This window comes from Macaca nemestrina, chromosome X (assembly GCF_043159975.1).
Source record: "Macaca nemestrina isolate mMacNem1 chromosome X, mMacNem.hap1, whole genome shotgun sequence".
NCBI classification, from domain to species: Eukaryota; Metazoa; Chordata; class Mammalia; order Primates; family Cercopithecidae; genus Macaca; species Macaca nemestrina.
In genome coordinates this window covers 154,559,928-154,587,762 of record NC_092145.1, presented here as the reverse complement: position 1 = coordinate 154,587,762, position 27,835 = coordinate 154,559,928, and positions in this window count along the sequence as shown.

The following is a 27,835-nucleotide window of genomic DNA, read 5'->3' as shown; positions in this document are numbered from 1 at the left end:
TTATTAAGTGCATTTAGAAACATTTCAAGATAAAGATCAATAGACAAAAACAAATTGTGTTTATATATCCTAGCAATGAGCATTTGAAAACTGAAATTAAGAAAACAATATTAACAACAACCACACCAACAATATGAAATTCCTAGGGATAACTCCTACAGAAGATGTGCAAGAAAGGCTTGTATACTGAAAACTACAAAACTTTACTGAGAGAAGTTAAAGAAAACCTTAATCAATGGGGAGATATACTTTGTTCATGGTTGGGAAGACTCAGATGCTGGTTCTGCCCACATCAATTGATAGATTCAACACAATTGCAGTCAAAATCCCAACTGATTCTTTTTTCTCAAAATTGACAAGCTTATTCTACAATTTATTTGTAAATTTTAAAAACCTGGAATAGCTACAAAAAATAAAAAAAGAACAAATTTGAAGGTCTAACACTACTTAATTTGAAGATATACATAAGCTATAGTAATCAAGACATCACAATATTGCCATGAAGATAGACAAACAGATCAAGGAAACAGAGTAGATACTTGAGAAATAGAACCACAAATACACAAAAACTTCACTTCTACACATAAATACACACACACATGCACACACACACACAGAGTTAACTTGACATTTAAAGGACACAAGGAGCAGGTATTTGGAATATATGCCACGAGCCTATTTTTCAGGCTTCTGTGCAGATGAAATAATCAGTACTGTTTCCAACTAAGCCTGTATTTCTTCTCAACAAATATAATGTAGCCATTTCTAGCTGATCAAAGATTGGCACTGGATGAATGAAAGTTGGCATGCTGATGTTGACCAACTCATGTCTCATCTTACAGGTGATAAAGTTAAGACACAGGTAGTTGATAGTAATTAGAAGAATATTCAGGACAAGAAGCCAATAGCTTAATTCCAATCTAAAGTCGTCTACATGACAGGCCAGAAGACAGACTGAATGGGTATATGTGTATGGAGGATGGGTGCAGAGTATGATGCAGGCAAAAAAAAAAAGCTAAATTGCCTAAAATTAGACCTGTACCACAGAATACTTTGATTTGGTCCATTTTCAAATTTGATGACTTATGATATTTATGATCTAATATATTGAACATGTTAAACAAGAAATTCTAATTATATTTTAGCAGAAAGTATATATTAAGCAAATCGTTTCTCTTTTCTGTTTTTATTGATTTATCATATCATCTAAATGATTTTCCAATTCTCTAAAAACATAAATTTAAGATTAAGCTGTGTCTGTAAACATATCTTTCCTTAATAGACTCCCTGTCAATAATCTATTTTCAAATGATGAATATTGCCAAATAGACATAAACTTTTTTTTAAAAAAATTTTTTTGAGACAGTCTTGCTTTGTCACCCAGGCTGAAATGCAGTGGCATGATCTCGGCTAGCTGAAACCTCCACCTCCCAGGTTCAAGCGATTCTCATTCCTCAGCTTCCTGAGTAGCTGGGACTACAGGCACGTGCCACCATGCCCTCCTGATTTCTGTAGTTTTGGTAGAGATAGGGTTTCACCATGTTGGCCAGGCTGGTCTGGAACTACTGACCTCACGTGATCTTCCTGCCTCGGTCTCCCAAAGTGCTGGGATTACAGGCATGAGCCATCGCACCTGGCCTTGAATTCATTTTTAAAAGAAATTAAGATATATTTATACAGTGAAGATATGTTATGACTGTCCTATATGCACTCATAATTCATTAACAATTTATATCCATTTATAATATTTTCATAATAAAATTCAATTTTAATTATCTTTGTCATCAAAAATTGGGAAGATAGGAATTAGGGCAGAGTATACATCCTAACTTTTTTAGGGTCTGATTGTTTAAAATCCTAAATATTTGCCTCTTTCTTATAAATCTTGCTAAACAAAAAAAAAAATTGGGAGTTTCGATCAGTGAAGATTTTTATCATACTTACACACTTCTAACCATTGTCAACAGAAAATTTATCAGAAAGCTTTTTGTGTTGCATTGATAGGAACAATTAAAAATAAGAATTAAAATACTTGCATTGCAAGGAAATTTAAACAATGATTTACTAACAATCTGTTATCAATTAGACCCATGATGAACTCATAGGTGCTTTCAAGAGTATATTTTACAGCAAGAAACATAGTTCCGACAGCTCTTACTCATTTAAAAATTCTTATGAACTATCCAGGCTAGACATAGGGGCTACTTGGAGACAGAATATTTGGTTAAATATGTGCTTTTTTAATGACAGTTCGGGTCAGGTCATTACTTGAAACAACAATACACATAAATTGGCAACAGGGCCTTATGTGAGACAGCTGGTCCCTCCTCCTGAGATTAATTGAACATAAAATTACCTTTACCTGAGAGTGAAATATATTATCAGCAAGCCAAATAATTCTCCATCAGGTTTTCATTTGTTTATAAAAACAATAATAAAGCATTTCACTCTAAAAGCCTAATACTGACTATGTTCAATTATAGAGGAGATAATTTAACAACCCATATCATCAGTAATGAAAAATCAAAGTAGCTTTTGTGCATTTCTGCAATGCAAATATTGAGTGTGTTCGTCTGTGTATTTCCAACAGTGTATAAAAGTTACATTCAAGAGAGTATCAGCGGTTTGAAAACTGCTTGGATTAGCTGAAATCTCCAAAAGACAAAGGAATACCCACAAGTCAACTGAAGTATTGGCCCTAAATGATCCCACTATTCCTGATTCTTTTGATCAAAAAGCAACCTTTTATAATGAAAATTCATGAGGAGCCTCCCCTCTAAAAATATTGTTTTCATTTGCATTCCTTTCACTGTGAGTAAAGTTCAACATCTTTTCATAAGCTTAAGGTCATTTGTTTTTTCTAACTTGATTTTTTCAACTTTTATTTTATGTTCAAGGGTACAAGTTCAGATTTATTGTATGGGTAAACTTGTGTCATGGGGGTTTGTGGTACAGATTATTTCCTCGTCCAGGTATTAAGCCTAGTACCCATTAGCTATTTCTCCTGATCCTCTCCCTCCTCCCTCCCTCCACCTTCCGAAAGGCCCCGGTATGCGTTGTTCCCCTCTATGTGTCCACGTGTTCTCATCATTCAGCTCCCACTTATAAGTGAGAACATGCGATATTTGATTTTCTATCCCTCTGTTAGTTTGTTAAAAGGTTTTTTGCTGGTAATTTATTTGTGCTTTTTGCCTATTCTTAAAAACATGTCTCTTTCCTCCTTGTTTTTTCAAATAAGTTTCTATATATGGAGAATATTAGCCACTTATCCATTACAAACCCTCCAAATATTTCCACATTATTTGTCACTGGATTTTTACTTATGACATTTTATGCAATGTAGAGTTATTAAAAATGTACTCACATTTATCAGTCTTCTCTTATTGATATGGATTTTGTGTCATAAAAAGCCATTTTCCTCCATCCAGGTCATAGAAAAAAATTTGCAGCTTTCCTGCTAGTTCTTTTGTAGTTCATTTTTAAAAAAAACTTTAAAACTTTAGATATATGTTACATTGGGGATTCTTTTTTGAGTATAGTGTGATGGGTGGATCTAAATTTACCTTTTCTTAAATGGCTGCACACATTTGTCATAATGCCATTTTTTAAAAAGTCCACTATTGTCCAAATGATATGAGGTCTAACTTCATCCTATACTACATTTCTATATATCCTTGGCTGTATTTCTTTACTTTCTATTCTATTCCATTACGTTCTTTATTCTTATGCCAGTTTGATAATCTTTTCTTTTTTTTTTTCTTTTTTCTGTTTTTTTTTTAGACAGAGTCTCCCTCTGTCACCCAGGCTGGAGTGCAGTGGGGCTATCTGCAACCTCCACCTCCTGGGTTCAAGCGATTCTCATGCCTCAGCCCTGAGAGTAGCTCATGCCACGACACCCGGCTAATTTTTGTGTTTTTAGTAGAGACGGGATTTCACTGTGTTGCCCAAGCTGGTCTCAAACTCCTGACCTAAAGCAATCCACCAGCCTCATCCTCCCAAAGTGCTCGGATTACAGGAGTGAGCCACCACGCTGGACTATAGTCTTCTTGATAGTGAATTTGTTGCATATTTTAACATCCGGTGTGATGAGGCTGCCCTCATGAGTCTTCATCTTGTTAACCATCCTCACGTAATAAAATATGATGTAGTTAGTCCTTGATGAAGCATTACCCAGACACTCAGCAACTTCAAAGCTTGGTAGACCTGGAGGTATGTGGTGGTTTGGAGTGTCAGCGGGCAACTCCAAACCACCAAGCCTTTCTAAATGTGGAATGGGATGAGGGAGAGAGAGCGTGAGAGAAAGGGAATGAGAGACCAAGAAAGAGGGAGACACACACACACACACACACAAAGAGAGAGAGAGAAAGGATATGATTACTCCCATGGAAAAATTTTATAAGTGCCAATCAAATATCACCCAAAGTCCATTTGGAGATACACAGTAAATGGAATGTTTTAAGTGTCTCATTTTTCAAACTCTCACTTGTGAAATGTTACTTTGGAAATACCTTGCTTTTCTTTCTATGACTTCAGCAGCTGTGATATTCCTTCTGCAATAAGTATTCAAGGAAGAAGTAAGATTGCCTGTTGCCTAGTTTTACTTTGTAGTGAAAACTGTGAGAGAGATTTTGAGTGTTTCATAATTTAGATTTCCTTTTCAAATGTCAGACATGCTTCATGTTCGGAGAAGCCATCATTCAAAGAATAGACATGCAAAGGTCAACCAGTGAAACTGTGAGCACCTGAAATTCTGGCCCCAAGCAGGGGCTTCCCTGCTCTTAGATGTTGTTCTCAAGGAACTGGGGAACTGGGACTCTACAGTGTTGTTTACAGGAGATTGTTGTAGGTCAGTGAACACATTTGGACTTTGTAGAAATACTGTTGTCTCAGTGTTGCAGAATATAAGGACGAAATGGAGCATTCTACTTTTTTTTTTTTTCCCTGCTTGGAGTGAGAATTCCTACCAGCTAGAATAGCATGGATTGCCTTTCCTGTTTTCTTTTTACAGTAGCTTTGTTTGCAATTGCTTTAATTTTTTCCCCAATTTCTTGGCATTTTGTAAGCAGGATTTCTAGTTCAAGACCACTTTCTGCAGTTATGATGGTAAAGTGTGGTCTTTTAAATGCATGGTCATGGTGGTGGTGATGGTGGTGGAGAAGACAGGATTGAAGTATCTCGTTACTCTTTCCTTCCAGCAGAATCTTAATTTTCCCTTTTTTCCTTCTTTCTCTCGATATAACTATTTCTCAAATGAGACTATTCTGATTGTTTTTCTCCAGGTAATGTCACTTCTAGGCTGCTAACCTGAGACCTACTCACATTGAAGGCTCTTTCTTTCACCTGGTTTTCTTAGACATCAAGGCTCATGTTCCATCTTTGACACTCAACGTGAGACTTTATGGGATGTTTTGTTCTGTGTTTCTTCTGGGTCCTACACTTTCTTTCCTTTTTCTCAAGGCTGACCATAATGGAGAGATGCAAATTGGAATGGTTGTTGTCTTTCACTAGGCATGGGTCATACATGATTTTATTTTCGCTCATTTTTACTTTTATTTTGTCTTTTTTGAAAAGATGCATGGAGAGATTTTCATTCAGGCATCTACTCTTATCATCCAGAAATGGAAGGTGTCTGCAATTTCTGTTTATTTCTATCACTATGCAGATTATAAAGTATATTGTATAATTTCATGTTTATAATTTTTATAATTTAAATGTTTATCTTAAATGTGTATTTTATAATTTATACACTTTATATCAAATACAATATTTATAATTTTCATAGTAATGCTTATGAGTTTATTGTGGATTTTCTATCTATATTATATGATGAAGAACTTTGACAGGGTAGAACTAACACACTTTCAAATACCAAATTCTTTGATATCAAAGTTGCAAAACTTTATATCAAAAATTGATAACAAATAATAAATAGTAAATTTGTCCTTCAAGAGTCAATAATAAAAATCTTTCATTTTAGTACAAACTGAACCTAGTAGATAACGTTTGGATTAATAAAATTCCATTTTTGATTCAAAACTGAAGTAAAAGAATGAATGAATTGGATTAGCATGAAGTTCTTAGCACACAGTAGTATGATTTAGCTGGGAATGCTGAGCAATATATTAAGAAATAAAATCAGAATGATTTATAATCACCCACTCTTTAGAAAAAGTGTGAAAGAAACATTTAAAAATAAGTAAAATTGAAGTGGCTTCAAAGAAAGAATTAACTCCATAGCGATGACAGTGAAGTAGATCATAAACTGCATAATATGAGAAGTGTAGAATAACTATTTTTCAAGTGTAATACTCTAATAATATTTATGTTCCAATATTTTGACAACTGCCAAAAATGGCAGCTGCCTATAAAACTAGAATAAGTGTTGTCATAATACATTGCTGAAATTTTATATTTATTTTTTCACAAATTAGAAATAAGTTTTTGTGTTTTCTGAACAGACTGCCAAATGTTCACCAGTCTTATAATTCACCATCCGTTACATGAAATAAGAAAAGCACGGCTATGCTGCAGAGTGTATTTGTCTTTACAACAGCCACTTTAACCAATCTAGTTCTCTGCCTTTATGCCCCTGGTTTGGCACATGAATAAATACACAGATGAGTGGTCCTGCCACTTCCTAAGCTTCATGATGCTTTCTACTCTCATCTTCTTTCTTCTCTTAAACAGGATTCAGGTATATCTGAATTCTGAGGCATATTCATAGTCTATACCTTAGACACTGTTTTTTTTTTTTTTTTCTTTTGAGACAAAATCTTGCTCTGTCACCCAGGCCATAGTGCAGTGGTGTTATCTCAGCTCACTGCAACATTTGCTTCCTAGGTTCAAGTGATTCTCCTGCCTCAGCCACCCAAGTAGCTTGGACTACAGGTTCAGGACACCAGGCCCAGCTAATTTTTGTATTTTTAGTAGAGATGGGGTTTTACCATGGGGACCAGGCTGGCCTCAAACTCCTTGGCTTCCCACAGTGCTGGGATTATAGGTATCAGCCCCATGCCTGGCCTCTACCCTGGGTGTTCTATAATAAAATTAACAATACTTAGATACATGCACATTCAAAATAAATATATTCAGCACAGCCATTCTGTTACCTTGACAAATAACAAGTACTTAGTATTCAAGAAAAAAAGAGAAGTATCTATTAATACATCTCTTTCGTAATTTTATGTAGAATTCATCAGCTACAAAACACAGTTGAATGGACAAACCCCTAACCAATCTCTTAGATGTAATTTTGTGTGAGAATTCCTGCTTTGCAGAAGACAAATTCACAGTTGCACGCCCATGGATGTATTTGTTAACTTCCTCAAAAAAGTACTCAGGATTTTTAGGGAAATAAATATGATAGATGCAGATGGTGGAGAAATGGAGAAACCACCATTTACTCGTAGCTGCAACTATCCTTGTTTTGCAAGAGGTAGTTTATATGAAAGATCCTTGTAACTTTTCAGTGTTTTTAGAAATTATTCCTTTCTAAGGTCTCTCTCCCGGACAGAGGCTAGAGAATTTATTCTTCCATACCAACCTCATTCAAGTGCATCTACCTCACCAAAATGATTCCTATATGGCACATCAAATATTTTCTTAGTTTAGGTAAACTAAAGTTCATTATGCTTAATGTCATTTTATACTTTGAAAGGCTCCTTGGATTAATTGGCCATGCTCAGCTATGATATAGAACCATAGTTGTTGGGGGTTTTTTTGGGGGGAGGCAGGTATCAATAAATATTTTTGGGAGGAAAATGGAACGGCTATGTGAATCGATGATTTGAAATAATATCAAGTCTACTGTTCAAAAGACAGGGAAGAAGGTATTTTTTCTCCAAATAGTAATATTTCCCAGGGAGTCAGGATTAGAAGGTAAACTAGATCATTTAATTCAGCGATTCTCTTTGCTCAGAGTGGGAGAGTGGGGTCACAAGAACTCCCTTGCAGAGGAAACTGGTGCCATGAGGGTGAGGGGGTGTTGCCAATAAATATGGAGTCCTTCCATTCAATTTTTAATTGAAAAATAAAATTATATATAATATGTATTTATGGTATACAATGTGATGTTTTGATGTATGTGTACATTGCAAAGCAGTTAAATCAAAATAACATAGCAATGAGCTCACGCTTATTATTTATTTGGCAGGCTGATAAAAAAAAAATTCAGCCAAAATACATTTAAAGAAGTTTAATTGAGCAATGAACAATTCGCGAATCAGGCAGTCCCCAGAATCACAGAAGACTGAGAGAGACTCCAGGGGTGCCTCATGGTCAGAATGAATTTATAGACCAAAAGGTAAAGTGATGTACAGGAATTGGAAGTGAGGTACAGAAACAGTGAGATTGGTTGCAGCTCAGCGTTTGCCTGATTTGAACGCAGTTTGAACATTGAGCAGTCTATGAGTGGTTGAAGTATGGCAGCTGGAATTGGCCAACACTCAGCTATTGTTACAGGCACATACTACTAAGTTAGGTTTTCAATTTTGTCTGACAATTAAGCTAGGTCACAGTTCATCCACACAGACTCAAATATAGAAGTACGGAGTCCTTCTCAGGCCATATTTAGTTTGCTTTAACAGGGTGAACACTTAAAATTCTACTCTTTTAGCAGTTTTCAAGCATACATTATTATTAATTGTGCATTTCTTGAATTTATTACTTCTGTCTAACTGAAATTTTGTATTCTTTGACCAACATCTCCTCAGTGTCTGATCTCACTTACCTGTGGAATCTAAAAAAGTCAAACTCTTAAAAGCAGAGAGTAGAATGCTGGTCCTTCTATATTTGCTTCTGTATTTCCTGTAGGACAAACGATATTCTGGTTTTCAAGATAAACCAATTCTTTCCCTATATCCACATCCTTCTCCCCTTCTTTGTTGTTTCTTTCCCTACTTTCCCACCTCTTTCCAATGCCCTCTCCATCCCCTGCCCCAGTCAATGTCATCTTTTTGTTGAAACTTTCTTAACCTGCTCCAGGAATGGCTAGAGGCATTCTCCTTTTTGTCCACATGCTCTGTCCTTGTTCTGTGAATGGTGTTCACTGCATTCCATTTCGTGCTACTCTTAGATCTGTATCATTCTGGGCTGAGGGCTCCTTGACACGGAGACTCTACATTGCTTATCTTTGTAGCAATATGGGGGCCGAGCAGGGGTCACTGCATGTCTTCTGTATAGGCAGATGGTAAACATTTTTGTCTTTGCGGACCATAAGGTTTCTGTTCCAACTACTCAGCTGTGCTGTTGTCGCAAGCCCAGCCATGATCAATATGTAAACGAATGGTTTACAGTAGCTATCTTTACAAACACAAGTGGATGGCTGGATTTACTTTCCTGACCTGGTTTCGTAGAGTCCAGTGGGATCTAATAAAGTGGTCATGAGAGGGATGACTTAAAAATGCTCACATGCTTCAAAAGTTAAAGCATTCAACATGTTTTAGTAGTTTAAGAAACTAAATAGAAATTAAGCACTAACCATAGATATACGTATGTGTATATATTAGAAATACATAGTTCTGCAGTAAGACTTAATACAAAGAAAGCAAGAAAGTGATGAATACAAGATTTAGGATAACAGTTTCTCTGGGCAGAGGAATGCAGGGAGATGGAATAGAGGAACCAAACAGCACAAATCGGTTATTTTTATAATTATATTTTTGTGTGGGTGCCTATTATATTACTATAAACACACTAAGAAATAGGTCATATCAGGACTAATGATGAGAGTATTCATGAGTCAAGAATTATGTTTAATATGTTTTTTAGGTCAAGGCCATAAAAGAAGTTCTTATAGTTATCACCATCCTTATATATATTCTCAACCTTCCCATTGATCAAGATTCTTCAAAGATGGCAATATTACTTTGATGTCTTCAACACATTCTCTCAATGTCTCAGGTGGTAATTGTTGAGGCCAGAGTTTTAAGTAGATTCAAAATGCTTTAGGTGTTCTTTTACCAGGATTGTACTCCTAGTGGATTATTAGAATTGCATCCTGCTGTGACTCTCAGAGTACCAGCTTCAGAAGTGGGCATGTGCTCTATGAGGAAGCTGGGCTTGGAAGCCCAGTGTAGTCTAGTGGGTAAACCTTCAAAGCCAGACTCCATGACTTCAGATTCCCACTCTGCTTCTTACTCCCTGTGTTAATGTGGGCATCCGCTGCTTTTCCTCCTCTGTAAGATGGAACAATTGTAGCATATACTTCATAGGGGTGTGGTGGGCATGAAATTTGCTAGTAGAGGAGATGTTTCCAGAAAAGAGCTGACACATAGTGGCTGCTGATGAAATGTTATCTCCTGTTAGTATGATTATCAAACAATTTCGGTTCCTGTTGTCATTTAATAAGAATTCTGGAAGGAGACATGAGCCTATTTTTTGCTTAGGGATTCAGAAATATTAAGGACACATTTGGTACCACTCTCTTTGGTCTCTCTCTCCATGATGGTCACAACATGACAGCTGTAGCTCCAGTGATTTCGTCTCCATTCCAGAATGGGAGAAGGAGAAATAGGAGAATACAAGGGATAAGCCAGACAAGTTCATATCATAGCAAGGCACACTTGTCCAAGTCAAGGCAATGGCTTCCTTTTAAAGATCATTGGGTAGATCCATGTCACACAGAGCATCACCCGGGCTTTATGGCAGGTTGGACGATGAAGTCCTATTCTAGTTGGTTATATTGTAACTCAGAACAAAGCAAGAGGACTACTCAAACTGAAGGTGACGACAACGAACATTGGGCAGGCAACTTGCAAAATGCCAAAAACTGCCACTCCTTCCTAACCATGCTCATTCTATTCTGTCCAGCCTAGCACCGAGGTAAAGCAGAAGAGAAATTGAGCTTTGTCTCTTTGTCCACAGTGAAAAGTGTATGTTCTACAGCAAGCAACAGGTGGTGTTCTTCTGCAGCAACTGTAACATTATAAACACTTTTCTGTTGTAAGTTTAGCATTTTTGTGTGGTGGTCAAGTTGTTCTGGATCTTAACTTTCTTGACACTACAATTATATTCTGGACCTCTCTTTTGTAGTTTCCCTTGAGGGCTTGTTGGATAATCTGGACACATTATTTGAAAATTATTGAGTAAGAGATCACCCTGATCCTTAGACTTGCTGTGATATTTCGTACAAAATTTCATTTTTTGAAAATACTTGTTCTGCCTGCGTATTTTTTTCATAGAGAATCTCGAGTAATGCAATATATCTATATCTACCTATATCTATATATCTCAAGTGGGCACATTCAATATTCCACCTTCTATGCCTATGAGGAACTCCTCATAGATAGGCAGATAGTTTGAATCATGCATGCCCACCCCCAAAATATTAGCCTCAATTAATACTTTCATCTTGATCAGAATTATGTCTTGAATATTAGATATCTACTAAAAATCAGGAATGAATCTTTAATCTGCATCTTTTTAATATCAAGTTAAATGCAACTTACTTTTGAACTTTTAAATTTTACTTAATGTTAAAATTAGTAAGCTGTTCAAGTAGTTCCAAACTCAAAATAAACATTTTGTGTTGTGACATTTCATACTAACATTTCATCAGTTGTTTTCAGGTAATCATATATTAGATTATTAGATTTGTGTATATTCTTCTGGTGTTTCCTTAATGCAAATATGAAAATGAATATGTAGTTCTATTTAACCATCTTTCCAACACAGAAGTCAGCATTCTATATGGATTATTTTGTACCATTTTTCACCTAATATATTATAGAAAATATATATTTAGAAGACTTCTGTTTGATAGTTTGCAAACTATTTTACTATTCAAGTTCTATTTTGTGAAAGATCATCTACCTTGCTCTCCAACTTCCCTGGTATTCTCTTTCTCTCAGAAATTTACTTTGTTCTTCTCTGATCTCAAATAGGTGCTATTACTCTTAAAAACATACAAAACAAAACCAGGGTATACATTGCCTCTCACTGCTTTCAGCATGTTTTCTTAGAGATAAACCTTCAAAATATCCATAATCACAGAGAAGCCAATCTTTAACATCACCTGATAGTATGTTCAGATCCAAAGTATGCCTAAAAAACAAAAACAATATGATTTAAAGCTCCTTGCATATCAAAGCATGATAAACCAAAATTTATGTCTGTAGCCCTCAAGATCTGAAATCAGCTGCCTCAGGAATATGCAAGTGATTTTCCATGTATTTTTCCTTTTGAATGACCTGGGAAGGTGGATTTTCTTCTAAAGACTCAGTATAGAATTAGAAGAAGCAAAGTTTATTAGTGAGCCTTAGGGTAGGTGTTGATTGTTCTGGAAAGTTGAAGGGAGCTGGAATTCATGACTGACATTTATAAAATCATGGCATATGGAAACACTTATATATTTTTATTCATCTAATTTCAGAATACCACAAGCAGGACACATTTCTGGAAGTCAGAAGGTCACAGTTTTAGGACAAATGCCACAGCCATTCTTTGCACACCAGACAGGAAGGATGTAGACCTCGTTTCTGGAAAGGGCTATAATAGATAGAGAGTATAAGTAGATATAAAAGTATTTCAATGTATTTAGGTGATGAGTCTACAAAGAAAATAGAAAAGAATGGCGATGACTGATTTATATTTCTACCTTTGGACATGACATTGTGTTGGGCATTTGATTGATCTAAGGAAGAGTCTTTACACAGAGATCAAACATGGAGCACCACATGGCCTGTGTAGTTGGTCTGACTCAGTACTGCCTATGCTAGGCTCTTATCCAAGGTGCAGATCTTCCTGTGAGGTCCTGGAGGTCTCTCTGTCTCAATTACTGAACTGGGATCTTCAGCTTTGCCCGGTGTCTTCATAGTAGCTTGAAACTGAGTTATCTTAGGATATGGTCAAGCTTGTGACTCCAAGTAAGAATGGCTGGACCAAGGTCAGGGCGTGATGAATGCAATGTGGTTGGAGAAGGAAATATTTGTGAGAATGTACAGCTACCCTAGTCATGGATTCATCCACAAGAAGAATAGTTTTGGTGGATAAGATGATGGGAGGTGATGCAAATAATTTATTGGGGATGAGATGATGGAAATCAGTGTATAGAAGAAGTTGATAGAAATAGTTTACTGGGGACAGGATGATGAAGGTTAGTATAAATATTTATTGGATATAGGATGAAGGAGTTGGTGTAAACATTTTACTGTGAATAGGATGGAAAAAATTGATATAGTTTATTGGGGGATAGGGTGATGGATATGGTGTAAATATTTATTGTGAACAGTGAAGGAAGTTGGTGTAAATATTTTATAAGAGATAGGATGATGGATATTGATAATGGTTTATTGGGAATAGGATGATGAAAATGGTGTAAATATTTCTTAAGATAGTATGATGGAAGCTGATGTGAATAGTTTATTGGGGGGTCAGATGTCAGAGGTTGGTGTAGTTTATTAAGGGTAGGATGATGAACGCTGGTGTGAATAGTTTATTGGAAATAGCATGATGGAAGTTGACCTCAACTCTAATTGAATTGTGTATTAACCTTCATGATCTCATCACAGAAGTCATATTCCTCTGGAACGAAGACCACGTTAAATGGGCATGAATGCCCAGTGTGTGCTGGCTTCTGTCCCAGATAAATGTTACCTTTTATTTTAACCTTTTATCTGATCCATTTTTGTGCATATTTTCTGGTGGTCTGTTTAGTTGTGTTACTACATATTTAATATGCTGGGCTGTTTATTGTCATTAAAAGGAATGATACACATGATGTTGTAAGCCTTATAATCGCATGTGTCTCTAAAACCAAACACAGGGCTGTAAGCCAAAAGGCACTTAATGGATAGATGGATGGGCTGATGTTTTAGAAATGCAGCTTTCACTGAAGTGAGAGAAGGTAAGAACATTTGGTGATATGCCAACAATCAGCTGATTTAAAGATTCACAGTCATCTCTCACAAGTCTTGCAGTCAAGAAATCTACTTCATTTTGTTTAACCCTGGGATTTCCAAACTTATTTGACTCCAGATTTTTTTTCCAGTAACATTGTTGGAAAACCTTTTGAACAACCCGTATGTATTTGTACATATCCTGATTTTTATTGGTTAGTTAACACATGAGGTCCTACTTATATGAGTGGCAAAAACTTATTTTTAAAAAATACTCAGAAAAAGTATAAATACTAGACATTTGTGCATGAAGTGAATTGACATTCAGAAACCTTTTCTAGATTTACATCAACTTCATTTTTTCTAACAATTGAAATAGAATCTGCTTTAGGAATCTTTTCAGTTGATTTTAATAAATACTATGTCAAGATATTTATAGATCAAAATTTTAGAATAGTCTTGGATTTATTTTGGTGATGAAAGTAAAAGCAAAACAACATACCTCTTTAAAGGTTTAGGCTAAGCATAGTTTATGGCAAAATATGAGTTCTTGACATTTTATTTTAACCAGAAGAAATTCTTGGGTTCCTTGTGGACAAGTTATTTTGAGTTCAGCCCTGTCAGTGCTCATGAAAGAGTAAGACAGGACATATTGTCAAAGAAGTGGCTGTCTTATGGAAAAGTTGGGGAAAGCAGGGTGTAGCAAGTAATAAGAAAAATAAGATATGCAGAGGAATAATTATAAAAATACCTGTTATACAAACATGACCTTGGATGTGTCCAATATAAATGCAACTGCTAGACCTCTATTAGTGTATTCCTACTCCCCAAAGAAGTTATGGGAATTACTTTAAATTTAAAAACAGGAAATGTTTGAAAGTTGATTGACATCATCTTCTTAATCTAAGACCTGCCATTTTTGTTAAATTCTTATTAAGTCCCAGAGGCTTGTTTTAGAAAATAATATACTGTACCAGCATCTCTGAATGATAGTCCTCCGAAGACTTATTCCATCTATTATTTTTTCCTAACTTTGTGAAGCTAATTCATGGATTCCTGTGTGATACGAATTGTGCTTTAGTGGAGGAGCACCAAATTACAGATGAAATGATGTGGATTATGGTGCCTGGATTGGCACTCACTCATCCATACTTCTTAACCTGTCTGGACCTCAGTAACAACATTCATAAGTAACTAAAGCCATAATCACCCATGGTCATTATTCATTATATGGAATGTCAAAATGCAATAAATTATGTAAAAATATTGAAGTTATGATGTCATGCATACATATCATTGTAAATTAAATACCCTTTCTATTGACTATATCTGCCTTCATCAACCACTTGAAACTGATAATTAGTCAAAATTGATTTCCTTTGCCATTTGTCCACAGGCTTTGGTTGGGAATACCTGTCCTTGGATACCTTTTGGAGGCACAGGCAGCCTAGCAGCTTCCTGTGAAAGGCAAATTAGCGTGCCTTCAGATTGGGAATTCAACCTGCCTCTATGATAGTTCCTTTTCATTTTTATCTAATTTGTAAAATTAAGATACATTTAACAATTACCAGACACTTGCGGTGGGAATGTATCTGTTACACTCCCAGAACTTCATAACTTTTGGTAGCTAGTTGACTTATTGCTAATGTGACTGGTATGCATGACAACAGGGAAAACTACCTTAAATAGGAATTTTGTTAAGGTCATGCCTTTTTAATGGCATATTTTTGTTGCTGTTGTTAAACCTGCAATCTTTCTTTATTGGACAATTTTTGTCCATGCTGTTGATTTCATGAATATCCTACTATTTGGCAAAATGTTAAAAGAAAGAATCAATATTTTATATTGATTTAGCTGAAAGTAGAGAAAACATAAATGTTCAGTAAAAATAGAAGCTGAGAAAAGCCGGAGTTGGTTTTTTCATAAATGAGATGAGTTTTGTACCTAGGACTTGCTGTGTTCCAATGGCAATGGGAATTACAAGGGGAATGATGACTTCCCAATTGGAAGACAGTATTCAAGACATCATCTTAGACACAAAAATCTAGCATGTTAACTCCCTAAATGATTACTTCAAAATGAACACTGTTAGATTTTTCTGGATTTCTAATAGTCCAATTTGAGGTGATGACACTCACTTTTCTTTTTTAACGACATACATTCTCTCTTCCTGATATCATCAATGATTTATTCTTTCACCTTCTTCCTTTGTACAACAATCTTATGTATTTTTTTTTTGAAAGTTACTGGGGAACATTTCTGCTCCCTGGTGAGTATTTGCCATATATAAGCTAGAATTGTTTTTCAGTAATTCCTGGTGAGTTTAATTTTTATCGTGATGTTCCGATGTGCTATGTCTTTACTAAAAATTTTTACCTTGAGATCTTATAATATTAATACAGGTAGAATAAGAGTAGAATTACCTGTTTTCCTGGGATGTCTTTTTCTCTCCTGTTACTTTCAAACTTTTATGTGTCCTGAATGTTTTAGGGATGGCCTTTTTCAGCTGGACATAATGAGACATTTTAAAATCAAATGTCAAATTCTCTCTTTAACAGTTGAATTGAGTCCATTTACATTTACTCTATTTTGGTTTAATTTCTCCCGTTATAGTTGATACTTTTTATTTGTCCTGTATATTCTGTGTTTTCTTTTCTACATTCTAGATTTATTTTTGTTGTCAAAGAAATTTTGCTCTATGTGACTTCATCTGCCTCTCCCTTGGTTTGAAAGATTACACTCTATTTCTATCCTGTTATAGGTTACCCTTAAAATTTTGAATACTCAAATAGAGTTTACATGGAATCTGTATTTCTGCCCTTCTATGAAATATCACAAGAAATTGAGAATACTTAAATTCCAAAGCCTCCTTTGCATCTTTTAAGTTCTTCCTTCCTCTTCTCTCCTATTCTGTTTGGTTACTCCCAGAATTAGACATTACTATTTTTGCTTAATATATTTAGTATTTGTGTAAATGTAATGGCACTAACCAATTTCCTTACTCACCAGTCTCAGTATTTGAGTGGTTTTCTTTGTTTCCAAAGTAAGTGCTTTTCACTGTGTACAATTAGCTTTGTTTTGCATGTTTTTCTTGATGACTAGGTGTAGTATTTTTGCCATAGGTAAAGGTACTCTAGGTTGATGGTAATTTTCTTGCAGCGTTTTGAAGACACTTTATTCACTGCTTCCTGGCTTCCTATCTTGGCTGTTGAGAAGCCTCCATCAGCCGAATGGTTGATTTTTGTAAGTAATGGCTCCTTTCCCACCCCTGGTTGTTTTGAACATCATCTCTATGACTTCCATAATTTGCCAGCTCCCTACATTCCAACTAAGTGTAAATTTCTTCTTAATTTATGTAGTTTGTGAATTACCGAGCTTTCGGAATCTGAAGAGTCACAGCTTTCATAAACATGAGCTCTTTCCAGCTGTGCTTCCTGCTTTACTCTTGCTTTTCTAGTTTTTAGGATTTGGATCTGATGTACATCAGACATATTTTAACTATATTTTTTTTGAAATGGAGTCCTACTTTGTTGCCCAGGCTGGAGTACAGTGGCTTGATCTTGGCTCACCAGTAGCTGGGACCACAGGTACATGCCACAATGCCTAGCTAATTTTTGTATTTTTTGTAGTGACAAGGTCTCACCATGTTGGCCAGGTTGGTCTTGAACTCCTGGGCTCAAGCGATCTGCTTTCCTCGGCCTCCCAAAGTGCTAGAATTTCAGGTGTGAGCCACCATGCATGGCCTAGAACTCATTTTTTTGTTCTCTTTGTCTTTCTCACTTTTATGCTCCGTTCTTTGTCTCTTTTTCCTGCATTTGTGTATGATATTTAAGATCTAATTTCTAATACACTAATAATTTTCTTCAGTGCCATCTAATCTTCTGTTTAATCTGCACAGTTTTAATTTTAATGCATGGTCACAAATGTTCTAATTGTTGTGTCTTTTGTTTGTTTTTGCCAAATCTACTTGTCCTGTTTTTTAAACTCCTTTTTTACCTCGATGCCCTGCTCATGAAGTCTGTTTCCTGCTTTGTTTTTGTAAACATCCTAAATGTATTTGAGTTACATCCAAAAATCTGTATGTCTGAGGTGTTACATTCTATGTTTGAGCATCCCGAAGTCCGAGTTCCTTCAAGGTCTAACATGCTGTTTGCTTCTACAGCTAACTCTTGTTCTTGGTGGTTTGTTGCCTTGTGTGATTTTTAATTTGTGTTTGCATGTTTGTTAACCTGTGCATCTGTAAGAATCCTTTTGCTCACTGTTACAGGGAAGGAACCACCTTCCCAGTTCTAGGCATCCTGTATGTTACCAACATGGTACCATTGGAAGTCCAGTTATTGTCTTGGATCTTCTTAAATTGTGCATCTAAGGTAACGTCTAACACCCAAGCCTTTGCAAGGACAATTCTAAAACTACAAATTCATTAGAGGAGACATTTTTTTCCAGCCTGGATTTTAGGTCTGAAGGGTACACTTTTCTTTTATCTTCTATTAGCAGGTGGATATCATTTTTTTTTTTCTTGTATTAGCAGGTGGATATCTTTTCTAGGCCAGTACCAGACTGGCAGAATACTCTTTAGAGTTTGTGGCTGCAGGAAGGGCTTTCAATTCCAACTCCATACTCAGTACAAGATCAAAATCTTGTTTATTCTCTATCCTGATAATGACTAAGCACCTCAGAGAAGTTTCAAGTCTTCTGAACACCCAGATTTCCTGACTTATTGTGTCTCTACCCCCTAGCAATTAATGACTTCTGCTTTCCTAGAATTGGTTATGTGTTTTAAAGAACATTCCACTTTTTCTAGAACTTCCATGGCTTCTTTAGCGGGAACGTTGTTTGGGCATAATCAGTCTGCCATATTGGTGGAAGCACAAATCGTACAGGTCTTCCTTTCTATTCATTCCACCTTTGCCTCTTATACTCACCTTCTTCAATGAATGAGGCCAGCAGTTTCTCAATGAACCTAATTGACTGGACACTCTCTTATTTCTCTCTCGTGGCAATTTCTTCTATGAGTTTAATCTTATTGAAATGCTTTGAGTGTATCCTAATTCTCTGCTCCAAACCCTACTATACTCTTCCATTGTTCAATTTAAATTTAAATTTCTTCTGGAATTTTGGATCTCCTGTAATTTTCACTTCTGTACTTAGACAAATGAGTGTTGACTCCCCCCATTGTACAAACTCGACTTTTTGTCAATGTGTTTTAAGCAAAGTATCTAAAAATATTCCCTTCTGACTCTTATTGTCTTGACTCATTTTATTGTCCTCTTCTATAGAATGACTTCTCTTCTTTCTTATTTTGAGGTATATCCTCATCATTCTGCAAATCCCACTTTGTTTATGAAGATTTTACTAATCAAGGTGTCACCAGCCCTTATAAAACTGTGAAGCATTTATTGTAATTGCTTGGAAGTAACAGGTAAATACATTCAGACTTTTATTGCCTATTGTTTTATGGGCATTCACTTTGTCTTCTCAATTACTTTTAATTGTAACAAAGATTTTAAAAAAATGATCCATTAATCCCAAAGTGCCTAGCATAATGCTCTTTCTACTTAATAGAATAACTGCACAAGACATGCGTTTAGAATGGTCTATTGCAAGTAAAGGTAAACTAATGTTCCTTTACTTTTTTTTCTTAGAATGAAGAACATAGCATAATTCCTTTAATTAATTAGGATATTGCCTGCTAGGACTGGGAACCATTGAGTTCACACTAGATCCATCGTTTACCATGCGGCATGAGGTGGGGGCAAAACATTCTGTGTACCCGGATCTCTCTGTACTTTCTCTAAGACAATGAGCTCATCCAGCAGATGCACTATGTCTCATTTCTCTCAGTTTCCCTGGTACTTAGCACAGTCTGTGGTTTTAGTCAGAGCCTGATAAATATTCATCAAGCATATGGCTGGATCTTTGCTTCTGGGACTCCTGAGATCAGAGCACATCCTCACGTTGCCTCTTACTGTTCCTGGAAATGTCCTCCATGAGGGGAATCTCGCTCTTTCCACTGGCTTTGGTCACACAATCCACCATTCAGTTATACGAGATGTCCAGTTATAGATGAAAAAGTTAAAGAAAAAACATCTTATTTTCGTTTATGGTTTTTGAGACTAGGTCTCACTCTGTTGTCCAGGCTGTAGTGCAGTGGCATGGTCATAGCTCACCACAGCCTCGACCTCCTGGGCTCAAGTGATCCTCCTGCCTTAGTCTCCTGAGTAGCTGGGAGTACAGGTGCACACCAAGACATAATTTCTATATATTTCTTTTTATTTTCAGAGATAGGGTCTTGCTCTGTTACCCAGGCTGGAGTGCAGTGGCATGATCACAGCTCACTGCTGCCTTGACCTCCTGGGCTCAAGTCAGCTTCCCAGGTAGCTGGGACTTTAGGTGCACCACCATGCCCAGCTAATTTTTGTTTTCTTTTGTAGAGATGGGGTCTCTCTATGTTTCTCAGGCTGGTCTCGAACTCCCGGGCTCAAGCAATTCTCCCTGACACGGCCTCCCAAACCAATGGAATTACAGGTGTGAATCACTGCACCTAGTCAAGAAAAATCATCTTGATTTAAATTCACAACTTAAATTGTAAGGGAGGCTAAGATGGGAGGATTGCTTGAGTCCAGGAGTTGGAGACCAGCCTGGAAAACATAGCAAGAAATTAAAATATTTAGCCAGGCATGGTAAAACATGCCTGTAGTCCCAGTTACTAGGGAGGCTGCTGACATGGGAGGATCGCTTGAGTCCAAGAAGTTGGGCTGTGATCATGCCACTGCACTCCAGCCTGAGTGACAGAGTGAGACCCTATCTGAAAAACCACCACCACAACAAAAAATCCCCAAAACAACAATAAAACACCAAATAAATTTACAACTTCTCCTTTTCCCCAGCTGCAGCTTGATGAAGACCGGTCAGTTAGAGTATATGGTAAGGGGTTGATGTCTGTTTTCTTACCTCTCCTTCTTCACTACCTGGTGGCTGTTTTTTTATCCCCCCTAGGGTCTACAGGGAGGGAGGAGAGGTAAGAACCTCAGTAGGTTCTTACTCAGCAGGTATCATGACACTCTCTTTCCTTGATTTCTGGAATTAGCTGACGGTCAAGACTGAAATGCTCTCTTTTGGACCCATTTGTGGACTCTTTGCTATCTCCTGCCTCTCATGGCCAAAGACAATGTGTGTTGCTCTTCAGGACAGCAACTCTGAAACCTCCTCCTCCGCTTCTGCTCCTGGAGGGTGAGAGCAGAGAGGGGAAGCTGCGTTTGCAGGCTGCACACGTGGGAACTCATTGCTGTAAGATGATCTCAAGCCAATGCGGATGTGCAGGGTTCACCCTGGTCCTCTTATGACGATCCACATGCCATCACCCTGATGATAGGAGGAAGTGAATTTTCAGACACAGCCCTCTGCTCTGCACCACAAGGCAGTTTCATATTCTCAGGAGAGAGTCAGGTATGCCCAAGTTCAGGGGATGCACATCAAGTCTGAGAAAAAAAATGAGTCAGAGAAGATTGAAGGGAAGGCGTGCTGGGGACATAATGTTAAGGAACAGGGAAATGTCATATACTTGTTATAGTACATATGATAACATATAAAAACACATATTTGAATGAAAAACAGAACTACAGAAGAGAATAGAAACGTAATAGAGTTCACAAACTTCACAAAATGGGCTCACGTTTGACCTTCCATAAGAAAAATAAAGCCCATTGATTCATTAGGAGAAAGAGAGGTTGTTCTAAAACATAAGGCTGAATTTTTTAAGATGGGTTTTAATATAAGAGATGGAGTAGTGAACATTTGCCATCATATCCTTACAACCTATGAAAGTGCTGGCTTAAAGGACATGTGTGTGCTGCACCCTTCAATGCGTGCTGATTATGTATTAGGCTGGTGCAAAAGTAATTGTGCTTTTGCCATTAGTTTTAATTTTTACTTCTAGTATCCATGCTAAATTTGACTGTCACGTGGTGATAGCAAAAATCAAACAAACAAATAGAGCTCATTATCCAAATACACAGAGTACAAAATTACCTGATATTTTAGAAATCTAGAAGGTATGTAAGCTACTTCTACTTCAATTACTCTTCGTTAAGATAACTTCTGACTGGGCTTGATGAGAACTTAGGTAGGATGTAGTGTGGAATTGTTTTTTCTGATAAGCAATTATAGCTGGCTCATTACTGATATTGACAGAAAGTGGATCTATGCACTTTAAGGATCACAAAACAGAGCGTATTATGCACATCTTACACTGCAAGTTATGAAATTTAAAGGAGATTTGTTTGAGAAACGAAAGAAGGTGCAATAGGCCTCAAAGAATAAGAAAAAATATATATAAGCAATTTACATATCTTCAGGAAAGTCACTTTCCTGAAGATATGTAAATATCTTGAAGATATATGTGTCTGTACGTATAAATAAAGATAGATAGCTCTCTCTCCATATATATATACACACATATATATACACACACACATATATATACATATATATATATATACTCCCTAGTTTTACTCCCTGACTCCCTGAAACACAGCCAAGAAAATAATACATGATTTGACTTTTATTACAAGAAGTTATGAAGTCCATGCCATTTCTCAGAATCTCTTAGGTCTCATGGTTGCCAATTTTATTTTACCAGCAGAAATCAAACATCTTATTTGCTTCTCAGCAAGGCAGCCTCAGAAAAACAAAAATGCTAAAATGTCACCTTTTTGGTGGGGTTGATTGCATTGGATTCCCTAGGAGATCCCAGAGAGAAAAACTGATTGATCGTAAACACAGACGTTGATGGGTGTGGCTGTAATCACAGAGGGATGTGAGACAGGCAGACATAGTAAACAAAGACTTCATGAACAACCTCATGAGGGATACGGCCACGGCCTGTTTGCAGTGAGGCTCCATGAATTTGCTTTTGTTTGAGCAAACATGTCATTTAATGTTGGAGGCAAAGGACTTCTCTGTAAATGGTTGTCCATTCCATTACCCCTCAGTAAATATGGAAGAGATGGACTCTATGTACTAAGAGGAACAACGGAAAAAGGTTAAAATTATCTAAAATTACAAGTGCAATTAGTACTTCTTTTCTAGGTCAAAGAAGCATTTCAGTGATGTCAAAAACAGGATACATTTAATGGAACAGGAGTAAAACATGCCTACCTTTTAAAGGTAGATCTTAACATCATGTCTTTACTTGAAAACAATTTTCCTTAAACCTCTCAACCTGGACTATTCCTAGAGACACAAATCTCCCACATATATGACAAATACTTCAAATATGCTGCTTGTTCTCACACATATATATTAATACTAATAATGATGATAATGACAGCTAATTTCATAGAGTGCCATGTTTACTAAGTATCAGGCACAAATACTTTACATGCACAATAAATAATGATTCTCAAAAGCTCTATGAAGTTTCCTACCTGCAATTCAAAGAGGAAATAGAAAGTAATGTATGTATTTTCACTGCATGATACAAGCAAGTGCTCCAGTATTTATACGTGCACATCAAATCAGCTGTTTGTGGTAGTTGCAAATGCCCTCGACACATGTTAGGAGTATGGGATGGGGATGGTGAATTCTTTGCACCAGGGACTCAAATACCATAAGCAGTGTTGGAATTTTTCTGAAATTATTAACAACTCTTGGTAAGTTTCCAAATAAATAAACTATAATTTTCCCTTTAATTACTTGGCAACTGTTTCCTGGAAAGTTCAATGCTTATTAAAAATGTGCAAAAAAAAGTGCTTGAGTTTAGATATAAAATGGAGTTAGGTTCTAGATTTAGATTCAGGTCATCATTGAGAGGTTTTATATATACATAAATACCTAGCAGGAGATTTCAAAATTGTTTTACATATGCATAAATACCTGCAGGATATTTCAAAATTGTATGGGAAGTGATACAATTCTTCTTTTGTTTTATGTTATGTACATTGCTAAACTTTTCTCATTCCTGGCATTTGTCCACCAAATGTCAGTAGTGATAATAAGTTAGTATGGTAACAATAATAAAACATATACAAATAACTCACTAAATTCCACAATGACCCCCTAGATGAGATAGAGCCATCATTGAATAATTACTGTTCTGGGAGATCCCTGGATGAACTTCAGGAACTCCTTGAACTCTGAAATTTGATGGAGAGTGTTTATAGAGAGCTGCATTCTTCCAGGAAGGCTGTCCATAACACTTAGAAAATTATCAAATGGTGGCAAATTCTCAAGTCCTCAAATTCTCTTGCGTGCTCATGCCTGTTATCCCAGCATTTTAGTAGAGACGGAGTTTCACCATGTTGGCCAAGTTGGTCTCAAACTCCTGACCTCAAGTAATCTGCCTGCCTCAGCCTCCCAAAGTGCTGAGATTGTAGGCATGAGCCACTACGGCTGGCCTATTTTTCCTCCTTTTCAGTTCCAAATATTCTCGTTCACATGCAGAAAGTGAAGTGATGGCTGTTAGCATGATTGCTCTGTTAGAAAAAGAGCTTCACCTTCACAAGCACATGAATGGCATCAGTTTTCTATCTATAACATCAGAGGACAGAAATAGAATATCAATGAAGCTAATTCTGATAATGGCGCAGTTTTTTTTTTTCTAGCCAGTTCATGAAATAAAAGTAGAGCTTTGCAAATTTTTAAATTATTATACTTGCAACTCCACGCTTGTCGTGAATGCCGGTCTAATGTGGAAGATGGAATTATTTGTTTTGCTGTCATAATGTGATGCCAATTTCATAAAACACACAGCTTGGTAGACACAAAGTTCTTACTAAAGTAAGAAACCAGTGGGTGAAACATATACTTGGGAGTAGTTGTGGTTCACAAATCATTCATAATTGCAACAAGATGAACTGCACTACCAGAACATATCAAAATCAAAGCTCTAATTGTCCACAAAGTAGCAATTATCAAAGTGTGGTTTTCAGACCCTTGGAGTCCCCAAGATCCTATGAGGGGGTTCAAAACCAAGTCAAAACAACTTTCATAACATGATCATGTCATGTGCCTTTTCCTGAATGCTGACATATGCACTTCAGGGGCAAAACAATGGTGGGTAAAGCTACTGGTGCCTTAAATCAAAACAGTGACACTAAAGGTATGAGTAGCCATTGTGTATTTTTAGCACCATGCAGTCTCAGAAACAAAGAAGGGAAAGGGCAGTTTCACTTAAGAGTGACTTGGAGGAGACAATAAAATTGTATACAGCTCTTCTATGTATGTCTTATTAATAATCTCTACAGTGAAATGGAAACGCTCGTGCAGCACTTCTGCCGCATACTGAAGTGTGATGGCTGTTTTTGAGAAAAGCACGTGTGATGTTGCTTCAATTGCATACTGAAGTGGCTGCTGTTTTCATGGAAGAGCAAAAGTATTTGAAGGAATGTCTGATGGACTCACCATGGTAATTCAGAATTGAATAAAATGAGCCCTTCACTTCAAGGAAAAATCAGATTTTTGGAAAACTTTCATCGACTACTGAGAACTACCTGTAGCAAAATATTTTCAAATCTAATTGCTGATGTCATTAACAAATGCGACTTTTGGGCCCTGTATAGTGAAATATGTCCACATATTGAAAATCTGCATAATTCAAACAACTGTTGTTTTCCAATTGCATGGCGCTAGAAAAATTAAGTGAGTAAAAACAAAACAAAACATTGTGAGTGCGACACAGAGCAACACATTTTCCTTAAGAACATACGAAAAGTCCATGGCTGTGATTTTAGATTCCACATTGCACACAAGTTTTAAGAAACGACCACATTATCTGAATAGGCTGTTGAAATAGTCCTCCTCTTTTGAACAAAGAAGAATGAACCTTGCTTGTAGTCAGGGTTCTCTCTAATCAGCCACCTGTGGGCTTTCCCACTGCCTTCGCTGTTACAGGGTCACTCAAGGGCTGCTGCAAAGGAAAGCAAAGATGAAAACAGGGGAAAAGAACGAAAGTAAAAGAGAAGAATTGGAGTTCCTGCACCCTCTCTGAATGGTACAGCACCTCTTTCCTGATCCTTAAGCCAGAACAAGTGCTTCCGTTATCCTCTCTACCTGTGCTAACGAGCTCAGTTCCTGGTTTGTTGGTGCATTGCATTCAGGATAAAGGACCCTGTGTCAGTCCCTTCTCACACTGCTATGAAGAAATACCTGAGACTGGGTAATTTATAAAGAAAAGGGGTTTAATTGACTCGTGGTTCTGCAGGCTGTACAGGAAGCATGGTGGCATCTGCTTCGTGGGAGGCCTCAGGGAGCTTTTACTCATGGCAGAAGGCAAAGTGGAAGCAGGTGTCTTACATGGCAGGAGCAAGACCAAGAGTGGGCAGGGAGGTGCTGCACACTTCTAAGCAACCAGATCTCATGAAAACTCAGTTACTGCCATGAGAATGGCACAGAAGGGATGATGCTAAGCCATTCATGAGAAACCACCCCCATGAGAGCCAATCACCTCCCACCGGGCCCCACTTCCAACACTGGGGATTACAATTCTGCATGAGATTTGGTGGGGACAGAGAGCCAAACCATATCACACCCCAAAGGGAAAACAATAACCAGCTCATTACTGTCTTGGTGGGACTTGGAACTCCGTTCATCTTCTCCAACCTGTCTCCTCTGTCGTAGCAACTGTGACCTTGAGTAAGTCCAATTACAATTAGCATAATAAGCCATTACCTGATCTGATTTTAACACATTACAATTTCTGAATGGATTGTATTTAGTTTTTGTTGCTGTTGTTTTTTAATTAATAGGCTTTTTAAAAACATTTATTTATTTATTTATTTTTTAAGGTCGAGTCTCCTCTGTCACCCAGGCAGGAGTGCAGTGGCAAGATCTTGGCTCACTGCAGCCTCTGCCTCCCGGATTCAAGCGATTCTCCTACCTCAGCCTCTCAAGCAGCTGAGACTTCAGGCATGCACCACCATGCCGTCTAATTTTTGTGTTTTTAGTAGAGATGGGGTTTCACCATGTTGGCCAGGATGGTCTCAAACTCCTGGCCTCAAGTGATCCATCTGCCTCTGCTTCCCAAAGTGTTGGGATTACAGGTGTGAGCCACCACACCCAGTCAATAGGCTTTATTTTTTATAGTCATTTTAGCTTCACTGCAAAGTTAAGTGGGGCATCTTCCCACTGCTCCACATATGAATAGCTTCCCCTACAGTTAACATCATGCAACAGATGGTACATTACAATTAATCAACCTATATTGACACATCACTATCATCCAAAGTTCACAGTTTACATTAGGATTCACATTAGTTTATATTAGAGTTCATTAGTGTTGTGCATCCTGTGGGTTTTGACAAATGTATAATGACATGGATCCACCATTATAGTCTTATGCATTTTCCCTGCCTTAAAAATCCTCTGTGTTCTGCCTGTTCTTCCCTCCGTTCCTCAAACTGCTGTCAAGCACTGATCTGTTTACTATCCCCATAGTTCTGCCTTTTCCAGAGTGTCCTACAGTTAGACTCTCAGTCTGTAGCCTTTCCACGTTGTCTTGTTTCACTTAGTCATATTCAAGGTTCCCGTATGTCTCTACTGGTTTGATAGCTCATTTCTTTTTAGGGAGGAGTGATATTCCATTGTCTGCATGTAACACATTTTACTTCTCTGTTCATCTACTGAAGGGCATCTTGGTTGTTTCCAAGATTTGGCAATTATGTATAAAGCTGCTATAAACATTATTGTGCAGTTTTGTTTGAACATAAGTCTTTAATTCATTTTGGCAAATACTTAAGAGCACAATTCCTAGATACTATCATAAGACTAAGGTTGGTTTTGTAAGACATTTCCAAATTGTCTTCAAAAGTGGCTGTACTGTTTTGCATTCCCACCAGCAATGGAAGAGAGTTCTTGTTGCTCCGTGTCCTCACCAGCATTTGGTTTGATCAGTGTTGTAAATTTGGGCCATTCTCATAAGTAGGTAGTAGCCATTTCATTTTTAGAGTCCTCAAATAGCCGCCCCATGCCTCCTGTCCTGATTTCATAGCTTCCTTCAGTGG